The following is a 25,339-nucleotide window of genomic DNA, read 5'->3' on the forward strand; positions in this document are numbered from 1 at the left end:
TATCCTTTTAAATAAAAAAAATAACTGTGCAATTTAACTTGCACAGTTCATGCATTATCAATTTTAAAATATTATTCCCTAGTTGAATTAAATGAGTATAATAAACAAATTAAGATTTAGATTTTTCTTTAACGTAGATTTGTAATTTTATCAATTATCTATGATTGATGTCACTTAAAATTGAAACATTTTAAAGCTAATAAACTCAAAACGTAAGGTGATAAACAAAATTTGACAAAAAAACGACTTCAGGAGGCTTAAATCTTTCAAATCAATCGTTCTATCTTAGGCACCAAAATTCATTTCCCTTAAGATAACAATTTAATTCTATTAATAAGTTTTCGAAACGGTGAAACGAGTTTATTGAAAAAAATCCTTCTCAAATGTTAAAAAACTTATCTTTTCCATCTTCATTTTTTGTTTTAATTTTAAATTTAAAATTTAATTTTAAAATTTTAAATTTATCGAATTTTGAAGTCGAACTTTTTAAATTTTCTAAAAACACAATCTTTAAATTTTTCATCAGAAAAACATAGTTTCCACCTTCTGTCCTTTCCATTACAAAATATTTCAATTGAAAGCGACAATTATTCAGAGCTTGAAATTTTAAACAATCAAATCTTAGATTGAAAATTTATAAACGTTTTATTAATTTTCATTATATATAATCGGGGGCTTGTGATATAACTCAGTTGGCAAGTCTGTTGTCTCCTGAGCCGATGTCCGCGAGTTCGAGCCCAAGAGTAAACATCGAACACAGTTGTACCAGATAAGTTTTTCAATCGTTATTCCGCCAACTGCAATGTTGATAAAGTCGCGAATGCCCTTAAAAATGGTAAAACGACTAATTGAAACAAAAAAAATTATATATAATCATGAATTTTAATCGATCATGATTTTTAATAAAAAATTCGAAAAATGATTCGAAGTAACAACTTAAAAGTGAAATTTTAATGCGCAATATCAACTTTATGTATATTATCTTTGTGCTTTCAATTTTTACAAAAAATTTTGGATTTTTTAAAATTTTGATTTTAACAGTTTCTTATTGATCACTTCCCAATCTGTAATTTGCCAATGTAATTGAAAATGTTGTATTATGAATATTTTTTTCCATTTTTTGTTGGGTCCCTACCACTGCGACCAGTTGTTAGATCTTTTGTGGTTTGTCCCCTATTTACTGTAGCTTCTCAAGATAGATCACTCTGATTGATTACAGTAGTGTCACTTTCTTGTTGATCAGCATTTTCCCAATTTGGAAGAACAACACGAATTAAGTTTACAACCTTATTGGAACCTAAAGAAAATAAATCAGAAGGATCTAAAATTCCTTTACCGAGTAGATTAGTTCTTTTTGATATAAGACAAGGGCATTCACATAGAAGGTGCTCCGATGTTTCCTTCTCAGCCTGACAAAAACGACAAATGTCAGATTGACTTCTTCCCATGAGTTTTAGATGATATCGACATTCACAGTGTCCTGTAACCAATCCTGTAAAAGTTTTTAAATCTTTTTTTGATAATGTTAGAATCTTTTTCGATTTGTAAATATTTGGAACAATCATTCGCTTCGATTGTCTTGCTCCTTCAATGTTTTTCCAGTTTCGTTCTATCATGCTTTTTTCTAAATTTCTTATTTCCATTTTTAAAAAGCAACGAGACACGCTGCAAAAGGGTTATGAATATATAAAGCTATTATTTCAAACATCCAAACTTTTTTAGCCTTTTATTTTAATAAATTTTTAATAAAGAATTTCAATATAGAAAAGGGTGTGTGACTCTGACACTCTTGAAATTTAATTATTTTTTTTTATTATCAAAAAAAATTCAATTATCAACTATTGAATAAATTTTCCTATGTTCAAAATGTATTTTTTTCCTAAGAGAGAATTCACATTAAAATCGTGATTTTTTTCAATTCAATATATGTACATATTACATTTTTTAATCAATCCTTCAATTGAAAATGAAGAAAAGAAATGTAAAATAAGATGATTAATAATAACAATAATTACAATTTTTCTAACATTTTTTAATCATGATTATTTTTTTACCTGATCTGACATTAATTTGGGAATTCGGATTTTGTTTTAATTTGATGTTATATTTTATGTTTTCTATTTCATATTAATTCATAATAATTAATTTACGTCCGAAGCTTTGATTTTAAGTTTGAAAACTAGACTGCTAAGAATTTATCTGCAAGCTAATTTCTAGTTCAAAATAAGGAGCAGCATTTTGAATTATTTATCAATGACTTACCGGAAATAGCATTGATTTGAAACATTCATTCTGATTTGTTTTGAAAACTTCGATCTATTTTATTAGTAAAATTTATTATTTTTTGAGTTGGTGTGATAACCATAAGTACGAAAATGGTTTAGAAATAAATTTCTTTATATATTGTGTATTTTTGGTATTGTTATTATTTTTGGCTAAATTTGATTTTCGAACCCCCCACCCCTGGATTGGTGCTTCGCACGGGCCTTTTAAGATATTATTTCACATCAAATAAACTATAAATCCTGCAATGGTTCTAGTTGTTCTAAAATATTTTCCCACTGATTTAAAACAGTATTAAAAATAAAACCTAAAATTAATGTAACTCAACTAAAAATAAAACGAATTGCGGAACCAAAAATCGAATAACTCGTCGAGAAATCAAAATTCTAGAATATTTTCGTAAAACCGCTTCGAATAGTAATTTTTACAAAAAAAAAATGCGCGTGGCATTGGCTATAGCTAAGGGAAGCTTAAAAACCAATAAAAAACAAGAAAATTGACTTTTTTTTTCCAAAAATCAGCATTTTGAAATTCACAGAAATGAGAGTTTTGATGTGATTTTTTTTTAAATCTGGCGGCTTAAATGTAAGAAAGATTCTGGATTGATTAAAAAAAAAATGAACAGAAATTGATTAAAAATTGTGGAATAATAAAACTTGCCCTAAAAATATTTAGTTTATTAAATCAAATATTTTCCATGAATATCGTTTTTCGTAGAACGAAATACAAATTTTGTGATTTTTTTAGCGGTAAAAAAATTCCGCTGCCTTGTCGTATCCAAGATTTTTAATCAAAATCAGAAATGAGGATTCGAGAGATGAAAATTTTATAAATTCTAAAATGATTTTAGAACTCTTTAGGCGGGGTTTGTTGTTCTAAATTTATGTAATGATAAAAGCTGTGTGACATGCGCGTGGCATTTCCTATAGCTAAGAGAAGCTTAAAAACTAATAAAAACAAGAAAATTGTCCATATTTTTTTTCCAAAAATCAGCATTTTAAAATTTTCGGAAAACATAGTGTTATATAAGTTTTCGATCTGAAAAAAATTATAAATCTGACGCCTTTAATGTAACAAAGATGCTGGATTGATTAAAAAATGAATTGAAGTTGATTTAAAATGACGGAATAATTAAAATTGTCCTAAAAACATTTAGTTTAATAAATCATTTATTCTCTATAAATATCGTTTTTTGTAGAACGAAAGTTGTTTGTAGTCACAAAATACAACTTTTTTGCGAAACAAAAAATTGAATTTTAGGGGATTAAAAAGAATATCTAAACATTGGACATTCTAAATAAACAACACTTATTCCGTTAGTTTTTTCGTTTCTAAAGTTCATGAAATTCCGCTGTCTTGTCTTATCCAAGATTTTCAGTTAAAATCCATTAAGACTTAGTAGTGGGCCATAAAACTCACATAATCAACGAGCTGTGCATCCCATAAATTCAATGATTTCTAGCCCATTTGCTTCGTATTCGCTGAGCTTAGCTCACAGGCGCTCGCTTCTCACACTTGAGAGATCATATCGCCGTCAGTTGGCGAATTGAAAGTTTTTTTACCAGCTACCTACTCTAAGATTGACTATAGAAGTAACAGTTAAGGTTGCCATCTTCTCGGAACTTTTCTAAGGGAGAAACTCGCTGGCAGTGGCTTCAGGTGTCGATGAAAACAACGGGACGGCGCACCCTAATTGATTAAACATGTTGAACTTCACTGAACGGACCTTATCGGTAGGTTTCGATGCGGGGGTGCGGAAAAATATTGGCCGAGGTCGTAAATTCGCTAGCCATGTTACAAATGGAAACCCCTATGGGGGAGGCTTCTGCTAAATCAGAGCACCCATTGTCTATAGTGAGTTACTACAGGTGTCTTCTGAAGTTTTAAATTATTAAACAAAAATTAAATTTCTTATGTTTGTTGAGTACTTCTGACTCTAGTTGTAGGAGATTTTAAAATTTGAAAATATTTTTAGAAGCCTGATTCAAAAAATCCAGCAACGCCTGTACTGAAGTACAGTGCACTTCTGAATCAAAGCAGCGCGTTTGATTTGTGTGTGCTTTGCCCTGCTGGAGATGCTTCTCCGGTTTAGAGTAGGTATACATAGTTTCACTTCCGCGGCCATTGGCTCGGGTGTCTATTCGGATTCCAAAGGTTATAAGCGAACATGTAGCTTCTGTTGTGGTTTAACTCAGCCGGAGAGTGGCGGGCGGCTTGTATTAAGTTTCTGAGAGAAACAAATCAATTCATTTTACTATGCAGCTACTATTGTGTACCGCGCTTTAAGTCTCTGACCCGCGCGCTTCAATTAGAATTTTAAATTGAATGTGAAATCAATGCTGTCATTTATTTAATCGTTTCAGTGCTTATAAATATCGGTACATAGAAGAGTGTATCAGATATTTTTACTGTAAATTTAACAGTTTGGAGAGATTCAGAACTATGAAAATACAACTACCAATTATTTAGCTTTCAAACCTAAGTTGTTGAATATTAAACCGGTGCATCTTCATAAAAATTTAGCAAAAAACAGTTCACGATTTTTAACAAAAAATCAGTTTAAGAAATTTCACCTGTGTAATTTTTCATCTCAATACGATGCATACCCAAGTACTGTCAATTTAAACTTTGTAAGAATATGATGCCAGTGTATTGTTACGATGAGTAATGCAGAAAATAATATCCGCTGTAGGCTGAGCTTTATTGTAACGATGTGTAATGCTGGGTTGTGTAATGTAATAGACAAATATAATCCACTGTGGGCTGAGCTTTGCTTTCACGAATTGTAATACTGGGTTGTGTTATGTTACGATGTGTAAGGCAACAGACAAATGTGGGCTGAGCTGAGCTTTGTTCTTACGATGTGTAATGCTGGGTTGTGTTATGGAACAGACAAACAAAAGCCACTGTTTGATGTGCTTTGTTGTTACGATGTGTAATGCTGGATTGTCTTATGTAACAGACAAATCATAGCCACTATGGGCTAAGCTTTATTGTTACGATGTGTAAGGCAACATACAAATCATCATAGCCACTGTGGGATGAGCTTTGTTGTTACCATGTGTTATGATGGGTTTTGTTATGTAACAGACAAATAATAGCCACTGTGGGCAGAGCGTTGTTTCTACAATTTTTAATGCTGGGCTGTGTAATATAACAGACAAATAAAAACCACTGTGTGCTAAGCTTTATTGCAACGATGTGTAATGCTGGGTTGTGTAATATAACGAACAAATATCAAACACTGTAGGCTGAGCTCTGTTGTTACGATGTGTAATGCTGAATTCTGTAATGTAATTGACAAACAAAAGCCACTGTGGGTTGAGCTTTGTTGTTACGATGAGTAATGCAGAAAAATAATAGCCACTGTGGGCTGAGCTTTATTTTTACAATGTGTAATGCTGGGTTGTGTAATGTAACAGGCAAATAAAATCCACTGTGGGTTGAGCTTTGTTGTTACGATGTGTAACGCTGGGTTGTGTTATGCAACTGAAAAATATTAGCCACTGTTGGCTTAGCTTTGTTGTTACGATGTGTAATACTGCACCATGTTAAGTAACAGACAAATAATAGCGATTGTGGGCTGAGCTTTATTGTTACGATGTGTAAGGAAACAGACAAATAATTGCTACTGTCGACAGAGCTTTGTTGTAACGATGTGTAATGCTGGGTTGTGTAATGTAACAAACAAATAATAGCCACCGTGGGCTGAGCTTTGTTGTTACAATGTGTAACGCTGGATTGTGTAATGTAACAGACCAAAGCCACTGTGGGCTGAGCTTTATTGTTACGATGTGTAATGCTGGATTGTGTAATGTAATAGACAAATAATACCCACTGAGGGCAGAGCTTTGTAATGTAACAGACAAATAAAAGCCAGTGTGGGCTGAGTTTTATTGTTACGATGTGTAATGCTGGGTTGCGTTACGTAACAGACAAATAAAAGTCACTGTGGGCTGAACTTTATTGTTACGATGTGTAATGCTAGATGATGTAATGTAACAGACAAATAAAAGCCACTGTGGAGTGAGCTTCGTTGTTACGATGTGTAATGCTGGGTTGTGTAATGTAACAGACAAATCGAATTTTAAATGCACAGAACAGCAGTAACCGGTACTTAAAGCAATCGGGACAATATCTGGGCAGACTTCACATCGTATTTTAGGCTTCTGAAAAACTGTTCATGATTATTTAGATAAAACATGTTCAAAAAATCGTTCTTGAACGTAAAAATAAAAGTTATGATACCTCAGTTAAAGTTTTTTCGTTCAATTTTGAAATAAAGTGAATAAATCTGTGCAAAATCCAATTATTCTTTTACGAAATCCGAAAAATTGGGCCGGACCGAACTTTTCCTAAATTTGGTGTCAAATATCCTAGCAAGCCCGGGAAAAATCGGGCAATCTGGCAAGCTTATCTTAGCATCACCATGACAATATTTTCTGTTGCTATATTTTCTTTAAATTGTTTCCAAATGATGATAGCTCCAGATGTTTCTCCAGAATCCTAGCTGAATCCCTTGAAAGTAAAGCTTAAGGAAAAAGTCAAATTCCGGATAAAATAGAACAGGAATTCTATTTTCAATCAAACAATGAATTAATGGACAAGTTAAATTTAAAAAAAACTTGGTAGATAATCAAAAACGACTGTTGAAAAATTCAAAAACTTTCTTCAAATTTCCGAATTTCAAATTACTTTGAACTACAACATTTTTGACTTGAGTATTCGCAGTATATATACACAGCAAGAAAAAATCGTGTAATTTTAGATTGAAAACGATGCACGAAAACGGAACATCCATTTTGACCTTAAATTCTATCACGGTGTATTTTTTTAATGATATAATTTTGGAAGCGTGTAAATTTAGATCGAAATCGATACACGAAATCCGACGAAGAAAGCTGTCGTGTAAAAATACACAGGGTTGTAAATTTCAAGTCTTTTCATCGTTAATATTAAAAAATATTAGTAAAAAATTCCGGTTTTCAGTGTTACGATTCTGATAAATCATAAAAATCATGGGATCTTATTTTCGTGTGGTATGTATATATTTACAAAATATCACCTAATAAAAAAACGGCGATCTACTACCACGAGCAGGGCTTGGCTGGAGATATTGTATATGATGATTTCTTTATTAACAGTGTTTTTCACGGGTCAGAGTTTTTAGCTATTACTACTATGATAATTGCAGGAAACTTTACATCATTTCTCTGGTAGATTCTCAATAATTGGCTGTTTCTATGATTTAAATTTTTTTTTTTAGTTATGTTAGTTATGTTTTATTGCATTTCATATACCTACCACTTTATAATACACCTATCCGACAGAATTTTGCCTGGGCGGATAACAACCGAGACTTCCGAGAAACATTTTTTGGCTAATCGTATAAGAACCACCATCTCGAGTCAAATTAAATAAAGACTTATGCCGCGAAAAAACAATGCATCTGTTATGTTTCACATAGTTGTCGATGTAATTTCAGATCAAACTTGTAATATCTCGTTATACAAATATAAATGTACACTATTTGTGATATAAATTTCATCGAACGTTTGAATTTTGCATTCCGGAATGTAAAATCAAACCAAAACAGTAAATTTCAATTCACTTTTTGATAAAAAGACTAAAATTACATCAAAAGGAGTTGAAAATTACATCTTTTTTCAATTACACTTGCGAAAAAATAGATCATTCGTGTTTTAGAATCCGTATACTTTTAGAAATTTTTTGCTGTGTAGATGGAAGTTTCCTTGAGAATTCAATTTTTCAAACAAATTTCGTTTATCCATATTTTATTACTATCTATGAATTATTCCAGCTAAAGGAACATATACATTTGTATAGGAATGGTCAGAAAAATTTGGTTTTTAAGAGTTTTTGTCTCGTTTTTTTAGTGATGTTCCGCTTTTTTCGTGTAATGTTCCGCTTTTTTCTGAAAATATCTGGTAAGCCTACTCTATAAAGCTCTTTCACTGTTTCTTTTTGGATCCTGGGAAAACATCTTACAAGAAGGCAAATTTATGTTGAGTCTGCTTACTCTTTTAAAAAAGCTTTGGAGATTTGTAAAATTTACACGCCTTGAGTTAAAAAGCCGCAGCGTTTTGGAATGGGAATTAAGTTTATTTTTTTTTAAATTTCAGTGGATGAACCTTTCTTAACCTTATCTTAAACTTTCATATGCTGTTAAATAATCCAAAGAACTGTAAATTCTAGTCTATTTAACTCGTTGGTCACATTTTGACATTAGAATTAAAAATGAGATTCGAATTTTGCGATGAGAACTTCAAAATAAGCAAAAACAATGTTTGATTAATGTTTAAACTACTTTAACAATATATTTAAAAAAATAATTAGATTTTTTTATTTATCGGCTTTGGTAAACGACAGTTATAACACACTTGGTATAGTTAAACTGCCAGCCTACACTAAACTTATTAAAAAATGAAGAATTAGACATTTGAAAACCTTTTTGTTCCTAAAAAGGAATGAAATGTCCTGTTTTGTACACCATTTTTAAATTTTTTTCGTGAGCGTGATTTAAGAACGTTTTTTGGAAGCCTCAGAAATCGTAGGTAGTTTTTTTTTTAAATATAGATATGTAGCTACAGATCACACAAAATTTAAAATGATTTTTGAAAAAGAAAATTAAATGAAAGTTATTCAAGTGCCCACCACCACATTTAGACGCGGCTTGTATTTTATCGAACAAATCAAGTTCATCCATATAATTCTTCTAAAGTTAAAGGAGACCAATCCTCGGTTTGTTAAACTTAGATTTCCATCAAATTAAATTCTAGATTATAAGACGAGAACTGGTTGTTAAAATGCTGTTTTTTTTAAATTATAATGTGCATTAAATTTCTTTATTTATCAATCCATACTAATATTTTCTTAAATTGAGATGGACCCCTACAAAAGTTAATGATCTTGTGATTCTTTTTTAAATTTAAGGTGACATTTAAGTTGTACTTGAATTTGAACCTCAAAATTCTCTGTTATAAATTTCATTTTTCTGCTTTGATCTAGTTTTTAAACCATTTACTGGTTCTTGTTACTTTAGCCACTTCGTACCCAAATCTGCCAAATTCTAGGCAAAGTAAACGATGCACCTTACCACATGGCTTCATTTTGAGTTAAACCAGCTAGGAAGTATCCCGCTACAGTTATTTGTAAAGAACCATCAAATTTAATGTTGATTCCATTGGCTACCTGGTTGAGCTGCTGCTAAGCGTTAGTTACTGGAACTAGACAAGTAGCCAGCACTTTTTGGACCGGGTGCAACATTTTTTTTATGTTTTCCAATCCTTCTCCCGCTCGTTTCTGAGGTTTAATCTCTCTTGAAGGTGCCCGAACACACATGAATGGGCCTTCATCTGCGTCCCGGTTCAGGTTCCAGTTTGGATTTTTCTTTAGCTATTTTTTTGATCGTCTCCTGCATCTATCTTTCAACAGTATCTAGCGGAGGTTTGCCATCATTAACCATTCCAAAAACCGACTCTTGAACGGGATGCTGATGATAGTTGTTATTTGGTCTAGTAGATTTCTGCTTGAAGGAAAGGCGTCTTCCAGATTCCAGTCGGATGTTGCAGCAGGTTGATTTTGAATCGTAAGGCAAGGGGCTGAAACAACATCATATGGGATGGGAGAAGGTTTCCTCCACCTTAGAGCAAATATCGATTTGAATTCGATAGTTTCAACTTTCTTTAACGATTGCTGCCCTGTTGTATCTTTCCCTTACTACTAGTTTAGTGTCAACCTGTTCGACTGGCTTCGATATGCAAATCTTGTAATTTACGGTCTAAAGACGTCAATAGATTTTATTGCAATCCCATAAATGACGGCCATTCGGTTCAATAGGCCCTATTTCAGGCATTCACCAGTAGATCGACTTTCAACTAGCTGCAAATCTTACAGGTTCAATCGAGATTTTTCCCCTATATCTGTTTCCGACTCTTGTTGCAGCAATGTTCAGGAATTCCGTTCTTAATTCGGGAATCCGCTCTCGTTTGGTCTTCAATTTGTCTTCTCAAGGAAATGAGAATACCGTCAAAAGGTTCATACATTTTAAGTTTTTACACAGGGTTTCTGCCAAAATACATTACCTATCATATAATAAAATATATACGCAATAGTTGTTTCAGAGATTTTAGAAAAAGAAACTTTAGCGTTGTGGTGATGCGACACATCAAATAGCAAGTTAGATTCTTAACGACTCCAGCAATCTATTGCTCTAATTGAAAAAAAAAGTGCTTAAAGTCTATAATGGGTGAATAACGAATATAATTTTCAGTAAATTTCACTATATTATGAAACTTTCTCTTTTAAATTGCTCAGAACTTTCTTGTATCTAACTAGCAGTTCAAACAATTTTTGCGGATTTCACTGTGATTTTGCCAGATCTGAGAAATGACCTTTACACCTGAGATCTGAGACCCTAAACCTGAGACTCGGGACATGAGACATGATATCAGAGCAGTGATATGAGACCTGAATCCATAAACTTTAGACCTGAACGGTACCGGAACACCAATTTGCCGGAAAACATCTCTGTGTTTTGACAAAAAAAACCCTTCAAAAGCTCATAACTTCAGATAATCCTGATCAATTTCAAGATTGATTTTTCAATAAAAATAAACCGTTTTGAACATTTATACACTCTACAATCAATAACTAAGCTCGTAGAATACTTTTTCTGTTCTTATTACAATCAGTGGTGAGAAGTTTTATTAGATTTTTCAAATGAAATAATAATCCTCTGCAAGGCCGTGCGAACGGGGGGGGGGGGGGGGGGGGGGGGGGGGTTTAGGGGTTTAACCCCCCCCCCATGAAGATTTTTTCCAAGTAAAATTTTCACCTTAGTATCGGAAAATAACTTGATTTTAAATAACAAGCAAGTCAAAAATTTTGCTCGCCTCCGGTGGAAATTAGTCTTAGATCACCCTCGGCATGATACATTTTCATTCTACGAGACTTAATAACGTTCACGATTCGAAACTAATTTTTCATTGTAAATTTCGATTTGCAATTCAATTAACCCTTCGTATACAGTTTTTACACCACCTTTTTACATTTTTTGTGGTCATGATCTTAAAAAAATCAAAAAAAAGATATACTTGTGTGCAACGTACAGCTTTAAACTTCAGCTGTCTTGAACACAGGAAAATTTTTGAAGCATTACTGAAACATGTTAACATAAACATTGACACTCCAGGAGTCCAGGGACAGTAACGGGTGAAATTTTCAGGGACGGATGAGGGTTAAGTGTTAAGCAGGGTGGTCAGCGAGTTTTAATTTTCAAATTCCCGATTTTTCTCGGTTTTCTTGTTTCAGATTTCATGATTTTCCAGGAAGAATGTACAAAAAAATGGTTATCAGGATTTTTTAACAAGTAAATCAGACATTTTAATAAAAGTTAAACGTGAATGTACGAGAGGACTTATTTTTCAGTAATTTAAAAATTAAAATTAAAACGTAAGTCAGATTCGATGATATTTGTTAGACAGAATATGGCATATGCAAGTTGGAATAATAGAATGATTCCAGTTATTCTGCAAAGTCGCATCGAAAATTGCTATCTTTCTTTCAGTCCTTAATCAAAGTTTTCAAATTTGCTTTTTATAAGGGAAACTACTTTTTTCTTAGATTTGGACTTGAAAGAACATGGTTTTGATATGATTTCAAATTTCAAAATAAAAAATTGCTTTTTTTCTACTCTCATGCTCAATTCTTATTATAGAGCTCTTGCTTTTGAATTTTGAAATTTGAAATATGTATATCGTATTTACCGGTGTATAGGACGCGCTCGCATTCGAAGCAACTTTTTTTTTATCAAAAATTTGAAATTTGCTTTAAATTTAGCTTCGTTTTTGGTCTAGAAATGTTGGTGAAAACTGTGTCCTATACACCGTTAAATGCAGCTTTTATGCACGGATTGAATAACAGATCCTTAAAACAAAATTCAACTTAAAGTTTGATGTTAATTGCTTCTAATTGGTATTCTAATTTTGATTCATCTTCTGCCATTTTGAGAACATATTCCGCTGAATTCTATTTGAATAAGCATTAAGATTTTAAATCAATTCTCTATTTTGGAATTCTGAATCAGTTTTTTTGTTGAACTACTTTTAAATTTTTTTTTTGAATGCGTTTTAAGGGCCTGATAGCAAAGATGCCGGATTCTGAATTTATGTATCTCAATTCTGACATATTTATGCAAATCCTGAGTCTAAATTTTCAGTCCAACCTCAAAACTGGATTTTTTTATTCGAATTTTTTTTAATTTGAAGTCTTATTCCAATTTTTGAAACCTATTTTTAGGATAAACTAACGTTAAATTTAAATTCTGATTTTTGGTGATTCCGTATTTCAATCTGATATGTTTAACATTTTTTGTTCTAATGAAGAATGCGGTTGTTAGTAAAAGCGCAGAATGTTTATTAGAATCACACAGAAAACTGTTGTCTTGTTCAGGGGTGCCAGGTGGTTTCGTCAAAAATCAGGACAACGCGAAGCTAAAAATCAGGATTTTTCAGGACACCTCTTGATTCATGGAAACAATAACCAGGGGCGGGATTATGGAACTCGAAACAATCGAGTTTCGTTCGATTCGACCGATTTTGGCATTACCGATCTTGAACGAGCTCGATTCAAATGGAACGTTTCGAGATGATCTACTAGCCGGTTTACTCGAAATGTAGTACTTTAAAATTTAGAACTCGAACGAGATACGTAATACCGATTCTAACTCGATTCGAGTAAAACTCGAAACGAGTATCTCGAATCGAATAGGATTCATAATTTCACCCCAGGTCTGCTTATATTGCATAAATAAAGGCGCAATAAAGTGCTGTAAACGTCTTAATTTATGCAACACATTACACAGCTTCTTGGCTGGTTTGCAGTTCATATCGAAAAACGTTTTTTAAATATCATCTGAACCGAAGATTACCATCTGAATGGCTTTAACTAGTTTATAACAGATTTATTTGATTTTCTCATAGTTTAACTAAAAATCCGATTATATTTGAGAAGTTTTTATGTTTTGTAGAAATCAGAACATTCAGGACTAAAGGGTCCAGTTAAAAACATTTCCCGATTTGGGAACGCTTATTCTTTTATCAAATATTCAGCTTCTAGATTCCACCAGGGTTGCTAGCGATTTTTAGTTTTAAAATTGCAAAGTTTTTGACGGGTTTCCCCGGTTATAAATGATGTTTTTCCTATTTACTATACTTTTTTTTAATATAAAATCATGGGGAATAATAAAATTTTTTTGTTGAGGGTCTCAAATTTTTAACAATTGTATCCCAAAACTTGTTAACCGGTTAGAAATCATGACAAATACTTCGGCGTCTTTTAACAAGTAGTCTTTTGGTATCAAATTGACAGGTTTTCATGTTTTTTTTTAAACGAATCTAACGAAATTGGCATCTATTTGTTGTTTTCTTCATCAATTTCAACAATTTTGTAGAAATAGGTCCGGTTAAGTTGATCTTGAAACTACAATGTAGCACTTTTCAGCCACTGTGAAATATTCTAAATTTTACGAGTTCTAGAAAAAAAATTGTATAGTTTGAATAGAAATGTGTAACATAATATCAAATCAGCTTGTCAACTTGAATGAGGATTTATTTTACAAAAATTTAAATCATCAGATTGCAGGAAAAATATTTAGTTATTTCCTGAATGCAGTTACTTTTGTTTTTGTGCAAATTGAAAGACATGTTTTAGAAAAAAAATTATTTTATTTAATACAAAACAATGAACTTTAGTAGTGCTCTAGTCATTTGAACGAATGATTCGTGAGAAGAAAATCGTGTATAACAGGGCTGAAAATTGTTGGAATGTAAGATATTTTTTTGTATCAAGGTAAAAGACCTTAAATTTGAACAGGAGCTTGTTTTCGATACATATTTTAAATAATACATACATATATTCCAGCTTCCAGCGATCACTTTAATGCATTTGTATGTTGCTGACTCGCTATAAAAGAGAAGCTGGTTAAGTTAGAAACCTCTTTGAGCAAGAAAAAATGTTTAGTCCTTTGGACTCTCACTTATCCAGGTGTCGTTAGTTTTGTGTTTAGTTTTGTCAATAATAGTTTCAATATTGAATTTATTACATTTGCCCTGCATATTGCCCTGTAATTTGTTAAAAAAAGCTATTCAAACTTCGTTTGTTTGATAATGAATGAAAATAAGCGTTTATGAAATAAATCTATATCAAGACTGTCAAAAACTATTCTTAAAATCTATCTATTATATAAAATTCTCTTGTAACGGTGTTTGTAGTACTACTCCTCCGAAACTAGCCAAAGGATGCAAATAAAATTATTTTTAGAATATTCTGTAGCCATGCGAATCGGTTTATATCGAATAAAAATATCAAAAAGTCGCATCAATTGTCCGTAATAACTAAATTTGTATTTTTTTGAATCAAATAAAAGTCATGGCTTCCATTTTTTCGAGATTGTTTTTTCCTTTGGGCGGTTTGTTTTTCATCTCCAAGGTCGAGGCGTCGCTAGCAGACGTCGTTAGAAGATAGTAACCATGGCATAGCATACTGATCAGTGAGAATATTTTGGCGCGTATTTCTCAACCAAGCATATTTTCAATGCAAGTGGTGGCGATATGAAGCCTTGATGTAATTTCCTAGCTCATTTCTACAGCACATGGTTATGAATGACGACTAGATGTGACTCAGGTTGACATTTTGCTGATCGAATAAAACATAATATTTGTTTCGCCAAAATCTGAAATTGAAAAGTCAGGCATCCATTTTTAGAGATTTTCATTTCTTCGAGGGGTTAGTTTTTCATCTCCATGGGAGAGGCGCCGCTAGCAAACGTCGTTGCAAGTTAATAGTAACCAAAGCATACTGTTCATTGATCGCTGGAAAAATTTAAAAATTAGGCGCCTATTTCTCAACCAAGTACCTATATTTCTTATGCACGTGGGGGCGATATGCAACCTAGATGTGTTTTTTCTTGCTTATTTGTACACAGCACATGGTAACAAATGACGCCTAGATTTGACACGGATTGATATTTTATCGATCGAATCAAAACCATATAAACGATTTCAAATATTAAAACCATTTTTAATTCGTGTTAATTTTAGTAGTAAATTGTTGTCCAAAAAATATGAATTTGGTAAAGATAAATATGAAATAATGTTATGACACTTTGCGGACGTTTGAAAATAAGAAATTGGGAAGCTTTACATTCAATTTCGTATAATCCAATAAGCCTAGAACGCTAGACACATTAACAGAACAAGATTCTATTCTATTCTATTTTGTCTATTTATAGAGGATTTTAACCAACATGGTCATTCGTCCTCTCAACAAGAGTCTGTTCTTTGAAATAGATTTGATAGGATTGAACTATTTGATTTTTAGCAAACGTAAATTGAAGTTATAAATAAAATAATCTACTTTTTAACAACAAAAAGTGAGGATATGCATTTTCCGGAAGAATTTTCAATTAAGAAAGTAGACTAGAGCAAGTGCAAACTATCAACTTTTACAAAAATGTATACATTATTGCTTCATCTAAAAATTGTTGGGCCCAAAAAAACTTGATTAAATAATCTTAACTATTTTTTTTTAAATCATTCACCAAAAAACTGTTTAGACGTTTACTGTTTGTTTACACACACAATTCAAGTACAAACTTAACATAAAAAGTGTGTTTTTGTTTTACATATTTTGGCTATATAGAAGAGACTTTTGATTCACTTTTTTGTTGAAAAGTTTTATTGTTATTGATATTCCAGGGGCAGCAGATTTTTATGATGAACTTTTAATATGACCTGAAAGTGCTAAAAATAATATTAATTTCTGTAATTTCTTAGGTGGAATAAGTGAAAACGCGCTATTTAGCTATGAAACATCTACAATTTAAGAATTTTATCTCCAAAATGACCAGAAAGGATATCCCGAGTGCTGAATCTGAAGCGGATATTCAAAATTATTATAAAGGTCTTTGTAAATCGAGGTCTTTTGGTAGAACAGCATTCAGTGAAATTGAAGTACCAAGCACTAATTTATTCCGGAGAAAAACTTATCAAGGATATATCAATAAAAGTTGATAAAACAGACAAACAAGAACAAGTATTAAATTAATTTTAAAGTCTTTTCACTGACGCATCTGAAAAAGACCTATGTGTTTTCACTTGCCCCAATAAATGGGACAAATGTATACTTCAATATTTCCTTTTGTCAACATAACTACTATTTTTGTTGTTGAAAATATTACTTTATTTAGAGAATGTGAAAGTTGAACTTCGGTGGTATTCGTTAGGATTTGACCGGTGTTTCATTTTTGAAAATTAAGATTTACAGTAGAAAAGACACATAATTTTTATTAAGGTTTTGTTTATATGATAATTTCCAGGAAAAAAAAAGAACTCATGAAACCATCGAAGCCTGAACAGATTATTTCTTTTCGGACCATTAAATTTAAAAAAAAAACTGCTTTTCAATTGAATGTTATTAAATCTTAAAAATATAACGTAATCCTAAATGAAATCGCAGATCACCACCAACAATGTTCAGGAAATTTTGAAATCAGAACTGCTTCAATTAAAAACTTTAAAATAATGGGTGAATATATCTAAACATATGTTTTCCTCTTTTCAAAACTAATCGTTTCTTCGATTCATCGGGTTAAAGTTCAAAGGAATTAATTTGCATTTTTTGCTTGAATAAAAAAAGGAATTTGCAATACACAAAATCGCCAGATTTAATGCCATGACAAGTGCTGTTTGTGAACAATTTAAGTTGAAATGTGTAAAGTCTATAACTTAATTATCAGGCGAATCTTTTTGGAAATGATTTTGGTGAAAATGTGGTGAACTGCTTCGAAGGATGAGGATGGTGAATAAAAAGCTGTTTGAAAACGGTTAGTAAAAAATCTTTTCTTATGTTTTTTTATTTCTTCAGCTATAAAAAATACACCATACAAAGCTAATTGCGAGCTGAAAGCGCTGCGTTAGGCAAATACTCCAAAAATTGTCCCGATATAAAAAAAAATATAACAAAACGGAATAAATCTACTGAAAGGAATACAGCAAATGAAACATACATATTATCAACATACAGTCATTCATTGAACTAGTAACAAAAATTGGATTTTAAAAGACCCGTTGAGTTTAAATTCTTTGGTTTAGTTTTGATAGAATTGAGCGGGACAATTCGAGTAAAGGAAAAGAAGGGAAATGTAAAGAATACTAGGAAAAATGGACCCCAAATTGAACATGGTAAGACGAAGTTTACCGGGTCTGCTAGTATATATATATAAAGCAATTTCTGTATGTTTGTTTGTTTGTCCTCTACTCAGCCGTCTTAAGAGCTAGGGGTCTGAAATTTGGCATGGATGTCCATTAGGGCCAGGAATGATGAAAAATGTTTTTAGATTTTCGGATGACCCCTTCTGAAGGAGGTCGTCCATAGAAGACAAATATTATTTTCGCGATATTGACGTAACTTTTTGTCGGATTGTGTTGAAAATTTGCACATGAGTGTTATAAAAGACGATCAATCGGTTTCAGGTGTCAATTTTTTTTTGTAAGCGGTCGGCCAAAAGGGTCGTCCATATTAACTGTTCGCTGTTTTTGCGATACTGACGTTATTATACATCGTATTCGGATGAAAATTGGTACACGATAGTTTTGAGTGACTTGCAATCGATTTGAGGTATCAAATTTAGTGTAAGGGGTCGGCAAAAGGGGTCGTCCATATTAAATTTTCAGTATCTTAGTGATATTGACGTTTTTATACATCGGATTGGGATGAAAATTTGCACATAGGAGTTATTAGGGACAAACAATTGATTTCACTTATCCAAACTAAAATCAGGGTTCGGCCAAAGGGGTCGTCCATATTAACTATTCACTGTTGATGCGATATTGTCATTATTATACATCGGATTCAGACGAAAATTGGTACATGAGAGTTTTGAGAGACGAGCAATGGTTTTCAGTTATTAAATTCAGTGTAATGGGCCGAAAAAGGGGGTCATCCATATTAACCTTTCAGTATTTTGCAATATCGTCGTTATTATACATCGGTTTGGGATGAAAATTTCAATTCAGATGTCAAATGTTTTGCCAGAGGTCGACGAAAGGGGTCGTACATATAAATTATTTTTTCCCTGTTTTAGCAATATTGACGTTATTATACAATGGATTGCTTTGAAAATTTGCACACGGGAGTTTTGAGGGAAGGGCAATCGATTGCAGATATCAAAGGTTGTATAAGAGGTCACCAAAAGGGGTTAGGTTTTTTGAAATAATTACGATGTTATGCAACGATCGAGTTGAAATTTATACACTGGGGTTTTTTGGCACGGTCAATTAGTTCCTGATTTCAAATTAAGTAGCAGACGACAGACAAAGTGATCGTCCAATATTTTTGCAATTATTACCTAACAATGAATTCAGAAGTGCATCTGGAAAATACTTGGCAATTAACTTTCATACAAACTGTTCATGACATATTCCAAGTTGAAAGCGAAACGGAGTTCATATGGGATCAGCTAGTTAGAAATAATTTTGAAAATATTTGTGAAATTTCGTGACAAAATCTTAAGCATGACAATTTTCCCGGTGAGGTGCCGTAATTCCCGGTTTTTTCCCGGTTTCTCGGTGACGAGATGAAATTCGAAAGTTTTGTTTTTTATTGATGTAGACAATCACAACACTTATCATCGAGCAGCGAGGTGCAACCCTAAAGGGTGTTCCACATCAAATTGCATCACAGTAAAAACGCTGAAAAAAATTACCTAGTTGACCGATTCTTTTCAAACTGTCAGACTATTAACTTTAAACTATTTGTGATCTTTAGGTATTTATATTAAATTTTTGTTGAACACCATATTCGTACAATTGAACATCAGGCCAAACTCTGTCCAAAAGATTTTGTACAACATCTGAATACAGCTTCTTCTATACACAAACCAACTTTTTCGATTTTTTTCCTCGAAAATGACCTTTTTTAAGATGTTCACTGAGTTCCTGAGCTATTTTGAAACAGCTTTGGAATTGGAAACCTTCACTTCACATGGATAAAGCTATCCATAAAGATTTTTCCCGGTTTTGATTCGAAATTCTCGGTTTTCCCGGTTACATTTTCAATTCCCGGTTTTTTTCCCGGTTCCATTTTCAATTCCCGTTTTTTTCGGTTTTCCCGGTTCGCTGGCCACCCTGAACCTTATTAGTTTATGTTTTTCTATTCAATCATTTCATGCATGCATAAGCTTGCCAGATTGCCCGGATTTATCCGGGTTTGCCCGGATATTTTATGCAAAATTTCGAGAAAGTCCGGTCCGGCCCGGTTGCCCGGATATCGTGAAAAAAGTCCGGTTATTGCCCGGATTTTTTCACAATTTTCACAAAGAAACCAAAAAAAATCAAAGTTTTTGAGTAAGTTTCAGCAAAATCAATTAACGGTATGGAAATTTTCAACGGTTTTTTCAAATAATTTCGCTAATTTACTTTTATTAACCTTTAAATTTTTAAGTGTTCCAAAAACTTTGTGGAAGTCTTCAATTATGTTAATAAAATATTAATTTCATTTTTTTTGCATTTTTTCTTTGCTTTTATATATAAAAACACCTAAATTTTGCCCGGTTTTTGCCCGGTTTTTAGATTTGAAAAATTGAAATCCATGCCCGGATTTTGCCAGGTTTTTGTGAAAAAATGCCCGGAATTGCTAGGCCCGGATGGGAGTGGAAAAAATTCTGGCAACCTTATGCATGCATGCATTTCATGCAACTTGTGGTACAATTTAGCTTTCCTCGGGCACAATATTGAATAAATTTTTTTTTTGTAAACTCGCATATCAAAAATTACAAAATAAAGTCACTCATAAACACTACATAGTTAATTGTCTTAGAAATGCCTTATTCCATTATATCTATTAAGAATACGCTTCAGGTGGAATGAATGAATTTGATGCAAATCATTCCTACCGTCAATGACATTTTTAATTATAACGTTATCTACTATTGTACTGATACTATTCCCATGCCGAATGATAAGCTTATTTGTAGCATTTTCATAGTAAACATTCAAGACATCTGAAACACGTGTAAGCCGTTGAGCCAGATTATCATTTCGGCAGGCAGACGCCTAAGTCCGTTTAGTCATATACAATGGCCCCGATATTTATCTCGTAGTTGGATGGAGCCGGAAAAAAACATTCGTTGATGAAAACGGTAGCAGCAAAAAAACCGCAGCAGCTCCTGCCTATAATCTGCTCTAACTATTTCTCAAAACAATCCGACAACGAGACGGGGCGCGTATACAATTTAACCTGTCCCAGCCAGGATTTAGCCTTCCCTCCGGCTGCTCCAGTAACCTCAAACGACTAGCCTCGGTTAGACGATGATGATGATGCTGATAAGAATCACCTTAATCATCATCTAACTTGGAGATTTGCGCGGGTATCTGGAGAAGATCAGCAACTGCTGGCAGGTATATACCTAATTCTCGTTGATTCAGTTGGTTAAAAACAAATCTAGTTCAGTTGAGTATGTAGCAGATTAAGGTGGTAACGCATTTTTTTCACTGTTGTTTATTATGAGATTTGTTTCTTCGAATATAACCTTCCATCAGCTTAGCTGGTAATTTTTTCGATGATTGTGAAATTTATCCTCATTTTGCCTGAGATATGTAAATCATGCTCTTACTTTCAAAATAAATCTCGATGAAACTAGACCATTTGACCGTAAATTTATAGAGAAAATCATCTTGTTAATTTTTCTACATCCACCCATATAAAATCAAACACAAAACATCTTTACGATACCGCAGAAGACGAACCCAAGGTATAAAATTTTCTATATTGCCTCAATATCCGTAGAAACTCACCGAAAGGTCCGAACCACTGATAGAGATGAACCTCCGCAATATACCGGATACCAGACTAATCTATCTGACTGATACCGTGTGCCTCATTCGGTTAGTGAAATTCCCTGGATTCCACACTGGTTTGGCACGTGGGTGGTCTAGCTTGAATCATTTCTTCGTCTCGCCCACACGGAGAGGTGCGATCATCCCTAAGTGGATTTGTTTGAGACCGAGCAAAGATTGCTACCGTTTGCCGATTCTTTTAAATGGATTTGAGTTTTGGATTCGAATTTGAGATTTCAGCCGAAAATTTGTTCAGTGTGTTATCCGACGATAGATCAACGGATATCCAAACAGCGGACAGCCGAATGTGACTCCATTGAGTGTTGAACAAACCTGTTCGTTGGATTGTTTTTTTTTTTTAATTGGACACAGCCAAAGTGGTTTCTTCAAATGGAGAATTACTAATTTGTAATGAACGCCTTCGTTTAAATATCTTGATTTAAAAAATTACTCCATTTGCAACTCTGAAATCTTAAACTTCAAATGGAATTCTGAACTTTTAATTTGAAATCCGAGATTTAAGATTTCAGAACTTGCAGAAATAAAATTGAGATTATGAGATAAAAATCCAAAGAAACTTCGATAGAATCCAAGATACATTTTAGACTCAGATATTTAGACTTTATTTGGAAGGTTTGATGAGAATCCAAAAGCAACAACTTGAAAAAGCAAATATTTTGGACAGATATGAGAATTTAAATTTATAATCGAAAAAAAATTAGAAACATATTATTTCATGTGATACTATGAATTGAAATCACTACTAAAGAGCCTAGTGTGAATCGATGAAGATTTCTGATAAAAAAAAAGTTTTTTAAAAAAAAAAAACCCCTAGTAACTGTATCATTGAATCAAATTTCTCAATACTAAGTAATCAATAAATTCTGCCATATTCAAGATATTTCTTTTTTAAATTGTTATGTTTTGTTAAATGAGTGTTCATGAATTTAAATTTTATGACTTCAGTGTTGGCGATTTTGCTTTTTGACATGCAACGCCATCTGGATTCCACTTATGGAACTAACAATAGGATGGTAAAAGCTTAATTGGAACACGGTTGTGTATACAAACTGTTTCTGAAATTGAGATTATTGTAGAAACTGGTCAACTTAAAGACTATAATAAGGACTGAATCTGGTAAGAAAATCACTAATTTACTTATTTCAATGCTTGTTGCAGAAACGGCGCCGGCCACGTCCTAGTAGTCGATGTCTTTTAGTCTTTTTGATCAACTAGCAACTCCTTGTCCCTGCATATTTAAAAAAAAACTAACTATTTTTCGACCGATTTTCCTTCATCGGACTTTTCCATCAGTTCTCATTTTTTCACAACTCATCATACACAAATCCTTCAAACGTCCGTCTTCGCGAAAACTCTTTAATTAACTGCCGAATCTCTTCTTCCATACTCATCAGCTCTCAGGAATCAATTTACGCTTACAGACTTAGTATACTGTGATGTTTCTACTAAATGTCGTTCACACCAACAATTACTTAGTGGACTCTGATATTTTTTCAACAAACGATTGATGATACCAATACAAATACATACTATTACAAGCACGCTAATCGAAACTCGACCATCATAGACATTTTAACTATTCAATACTTCTATAATTATTTCTGATCTCTACATTTTTCAATCCTGGGGAAAATCTAAAAACAATAATTGATGATGAAATTAAAACATCCCAAAAGTTTTCTCGCTTGATTGCATCATCGAAAGCCCCGAAAACTGTACCGTCTTCCCGAAAAACTCAGAAAACACAAACAAAAACAAGACGTTCGCGACTATAGAGAGCGAGCAACCGGCCCGCCCGTTCGATAAGAATAACTAAAACACCGCCAAAAGCTACCAACCTTTAAAATCGTCTCCGTATCCGTAATCCAGAGTGTTAGCTATCGATGTCGGCCCGGGTTCCAGTGGAAGAAGAAGTAAGTGGTGGTTATTTCCACCCAGTTTTGTATTCGATTACGCACTTTCTGAAAACTCCGCACACTGAACACTCAGTGTAGTTGTATCCTATTTTTTGAAATTTTAGGTAATTCACAATCGATTCCTTCAACACTTAATTTAATAACACTTGTTGCTTTGCTTCAGATAACAAATTACTTTCAATTTTTTTCACACGATGAATGGAAATCGCATTTCGATACTGAACACTAACACTTTAACATTGGGTCACCTGAAAGAAAAAGGAAATAAAGATACATTAATCATTTCTCTCAGATGAAGTAGGTAACATATTAGGAAAAGTTCGTATTGTTAGAACTTTTTTGGGTGTAACACTCTCGGAAAAAAAATCGGTAATATTCGGTAACCGGTCTATTTTTGTAAAAACAATTTCATGAGTTTTGTTCCAAAACATGTAGCTCTAGGTTCTAACCTTGATGAAGGCTAAATCTAGTAATTTCTTATGGAACATTATGGGTGTCACGGGTTTCCACACCTTCGAAAGTTGTGACCTTTCTCCGAAAGTGAATCAAAAAGTTTTTTCCATTACGCAACTTTTCCAAATAAAAACCCGTAACCGGGTAGGATAAACTTCTGAAAGCGTTCAGTTCTCGGAAAGCCATTCATCATGTCGGTCCACCGAATTTTGTTTGCGGTAACAATCTACCTCTGTGAAGCTTCGGCATTTCAGATTCTCTGTCCCAGCATTATAAGCGCCAACTTGAGTGCTCTCCGTTGCTGGGGCATGAGGACCTACAACTTTCACATGACCCAAAGGCTGGATTGTATCGATATGTCGCTGTTGTGCCGGCCAACGCATTCCGAGTTCGACGAATCGCTGCTCACCATCTATTGCTTTTCGCCCGATGGACTCCTAAATATCACCTTCGATAGGTACTACGATGGGAGGACACAGTTTCATACATTGGTCTCCAAACGGCAACTTCACTTGATCATCTGTTCCGATGGATCCAAGCATCACAATTGTCAGTATTCGTCGGCGGAGGAAGAAACCCAATCCAGAGAACCCGGTTTTGCCTATCGAATCGAGCTGAAACGGAACGTCAGGAAAGCGAGGATCTGCGCTTGTCAGAATTTGCTCGAGCTCATGGCAAGTCAACGGGAGAAATGTTTCGCGAACCCTTTGAAGGTATCGGAATTCGAACTACATCTGTCGCAGATGGCCGATGTTCAGCTGCAGGAGCGGATTGACGAGCCGATTGTTTCGCCGATAGTGATCGTAGGGGTGTTGATAAGTTTTCTAGTTCTGACGATGATCGCCGTAGTTATCAGGCTGTCTCAGCGGAACACCGAAGGCGATGATTGATTGTAGGGAAGTGTTTAGTGGTAGTTAGAGATCAGCATTAGTATCAGCAAAGCTGAATACAATGTGAAACGCAATTGATAAAGACTTAATTTTTAATCTAACCTCTGCTATTGCTAAGCAACTAAAGATGTTATTTGATTTGTGTCTAAGATACAATAAACTATCCACTTTGAAAGCTTTTAATAAATACTGTTATTTGAACATTTGTCAACGTTGGCAGCATGGCCCTGGTACCCGCATCTCAAAAGTAGCCAGAACTTCTATGAGTATTCTAGTTCTGAGTTATGGAATTCCAAGAAGACAGAAAAGAGAGTATTGATAGGTGGATTCCATAAACCTAGATCTAACGAGGGTAGGGCAGGTGAATTTCGTTCAATACCAATCCCTGCATCGGATGTAATAAAATGGGCCAAGCACGAACTACTACGAATTTTCCGAACAATGTGGTTTGGACTGAGGAACAAGACACCGAAGTATGGAAAGATCGAACTAACCGCCGAGAACAAGTGGTGCTAACCAGATGCCGCATAGGTCATACTAGGATCTCCAAAGAACATCTCTTCGACAAATCAGACAACACATGCCAGACCTGTGATGTCGAGAATTCCATCGAACACATCATCACAAATTGTTCAAAATATGATGAAATTAGGGAACAGTTAGGACTATCGAACAACATAAACTTTGTACTGAATAACAATGCTCAAAATGAGGATAAGATAATTAAGTTTTTGAAAAAAATCCAAGTTTATGATCGAATATAAAATGTTAAATAGATTTAAGTTTGCAGGGGAAGAATGACCTTAGACGTTAAATTCTCCTTTAAATAAATAAATTAATAATAATAATAAACCTAGAT

General features: G+C 33.5%; 1 protein-coding gene across 1 annotated transcript in view; it reads right to left on the reverse strand.

Moving 5' to 3' along the window:
• The window catches only part of LOC129757940 (spectrin beta chain, non-erythrocytic 1-like), a 254,976-nt gene that overhangs the window by 214,769 nt on the left and 14,868 nt on the right, over positions 1–25,339 (reverse strand). Inside the window, exon 2 of the mRNA XM_055755348.1 lies at positions 23,060–23,385. The gene's annotated coding sequence lies outside the window, so the exon portion shown is untranslated. The remainder of the gene's footprint in view (positions 1–23,059; positions 23,386–25,339) is intronic.

This window comes from Uranotaenia lowii, chromosome 3 (assembly GCF_029784155.1).
Source record: "Uranotaenia lowii strain MFRU-FL chromosome 3, ASM2978415v1, whole genome shotgun sequence".
NCBI classification, from domain to species: Eukaryota; Metazoa; Arthropoda; class Insecta; order Diptera; family Culicidae; genus Uranotaenia; species Uranotaenia lowii.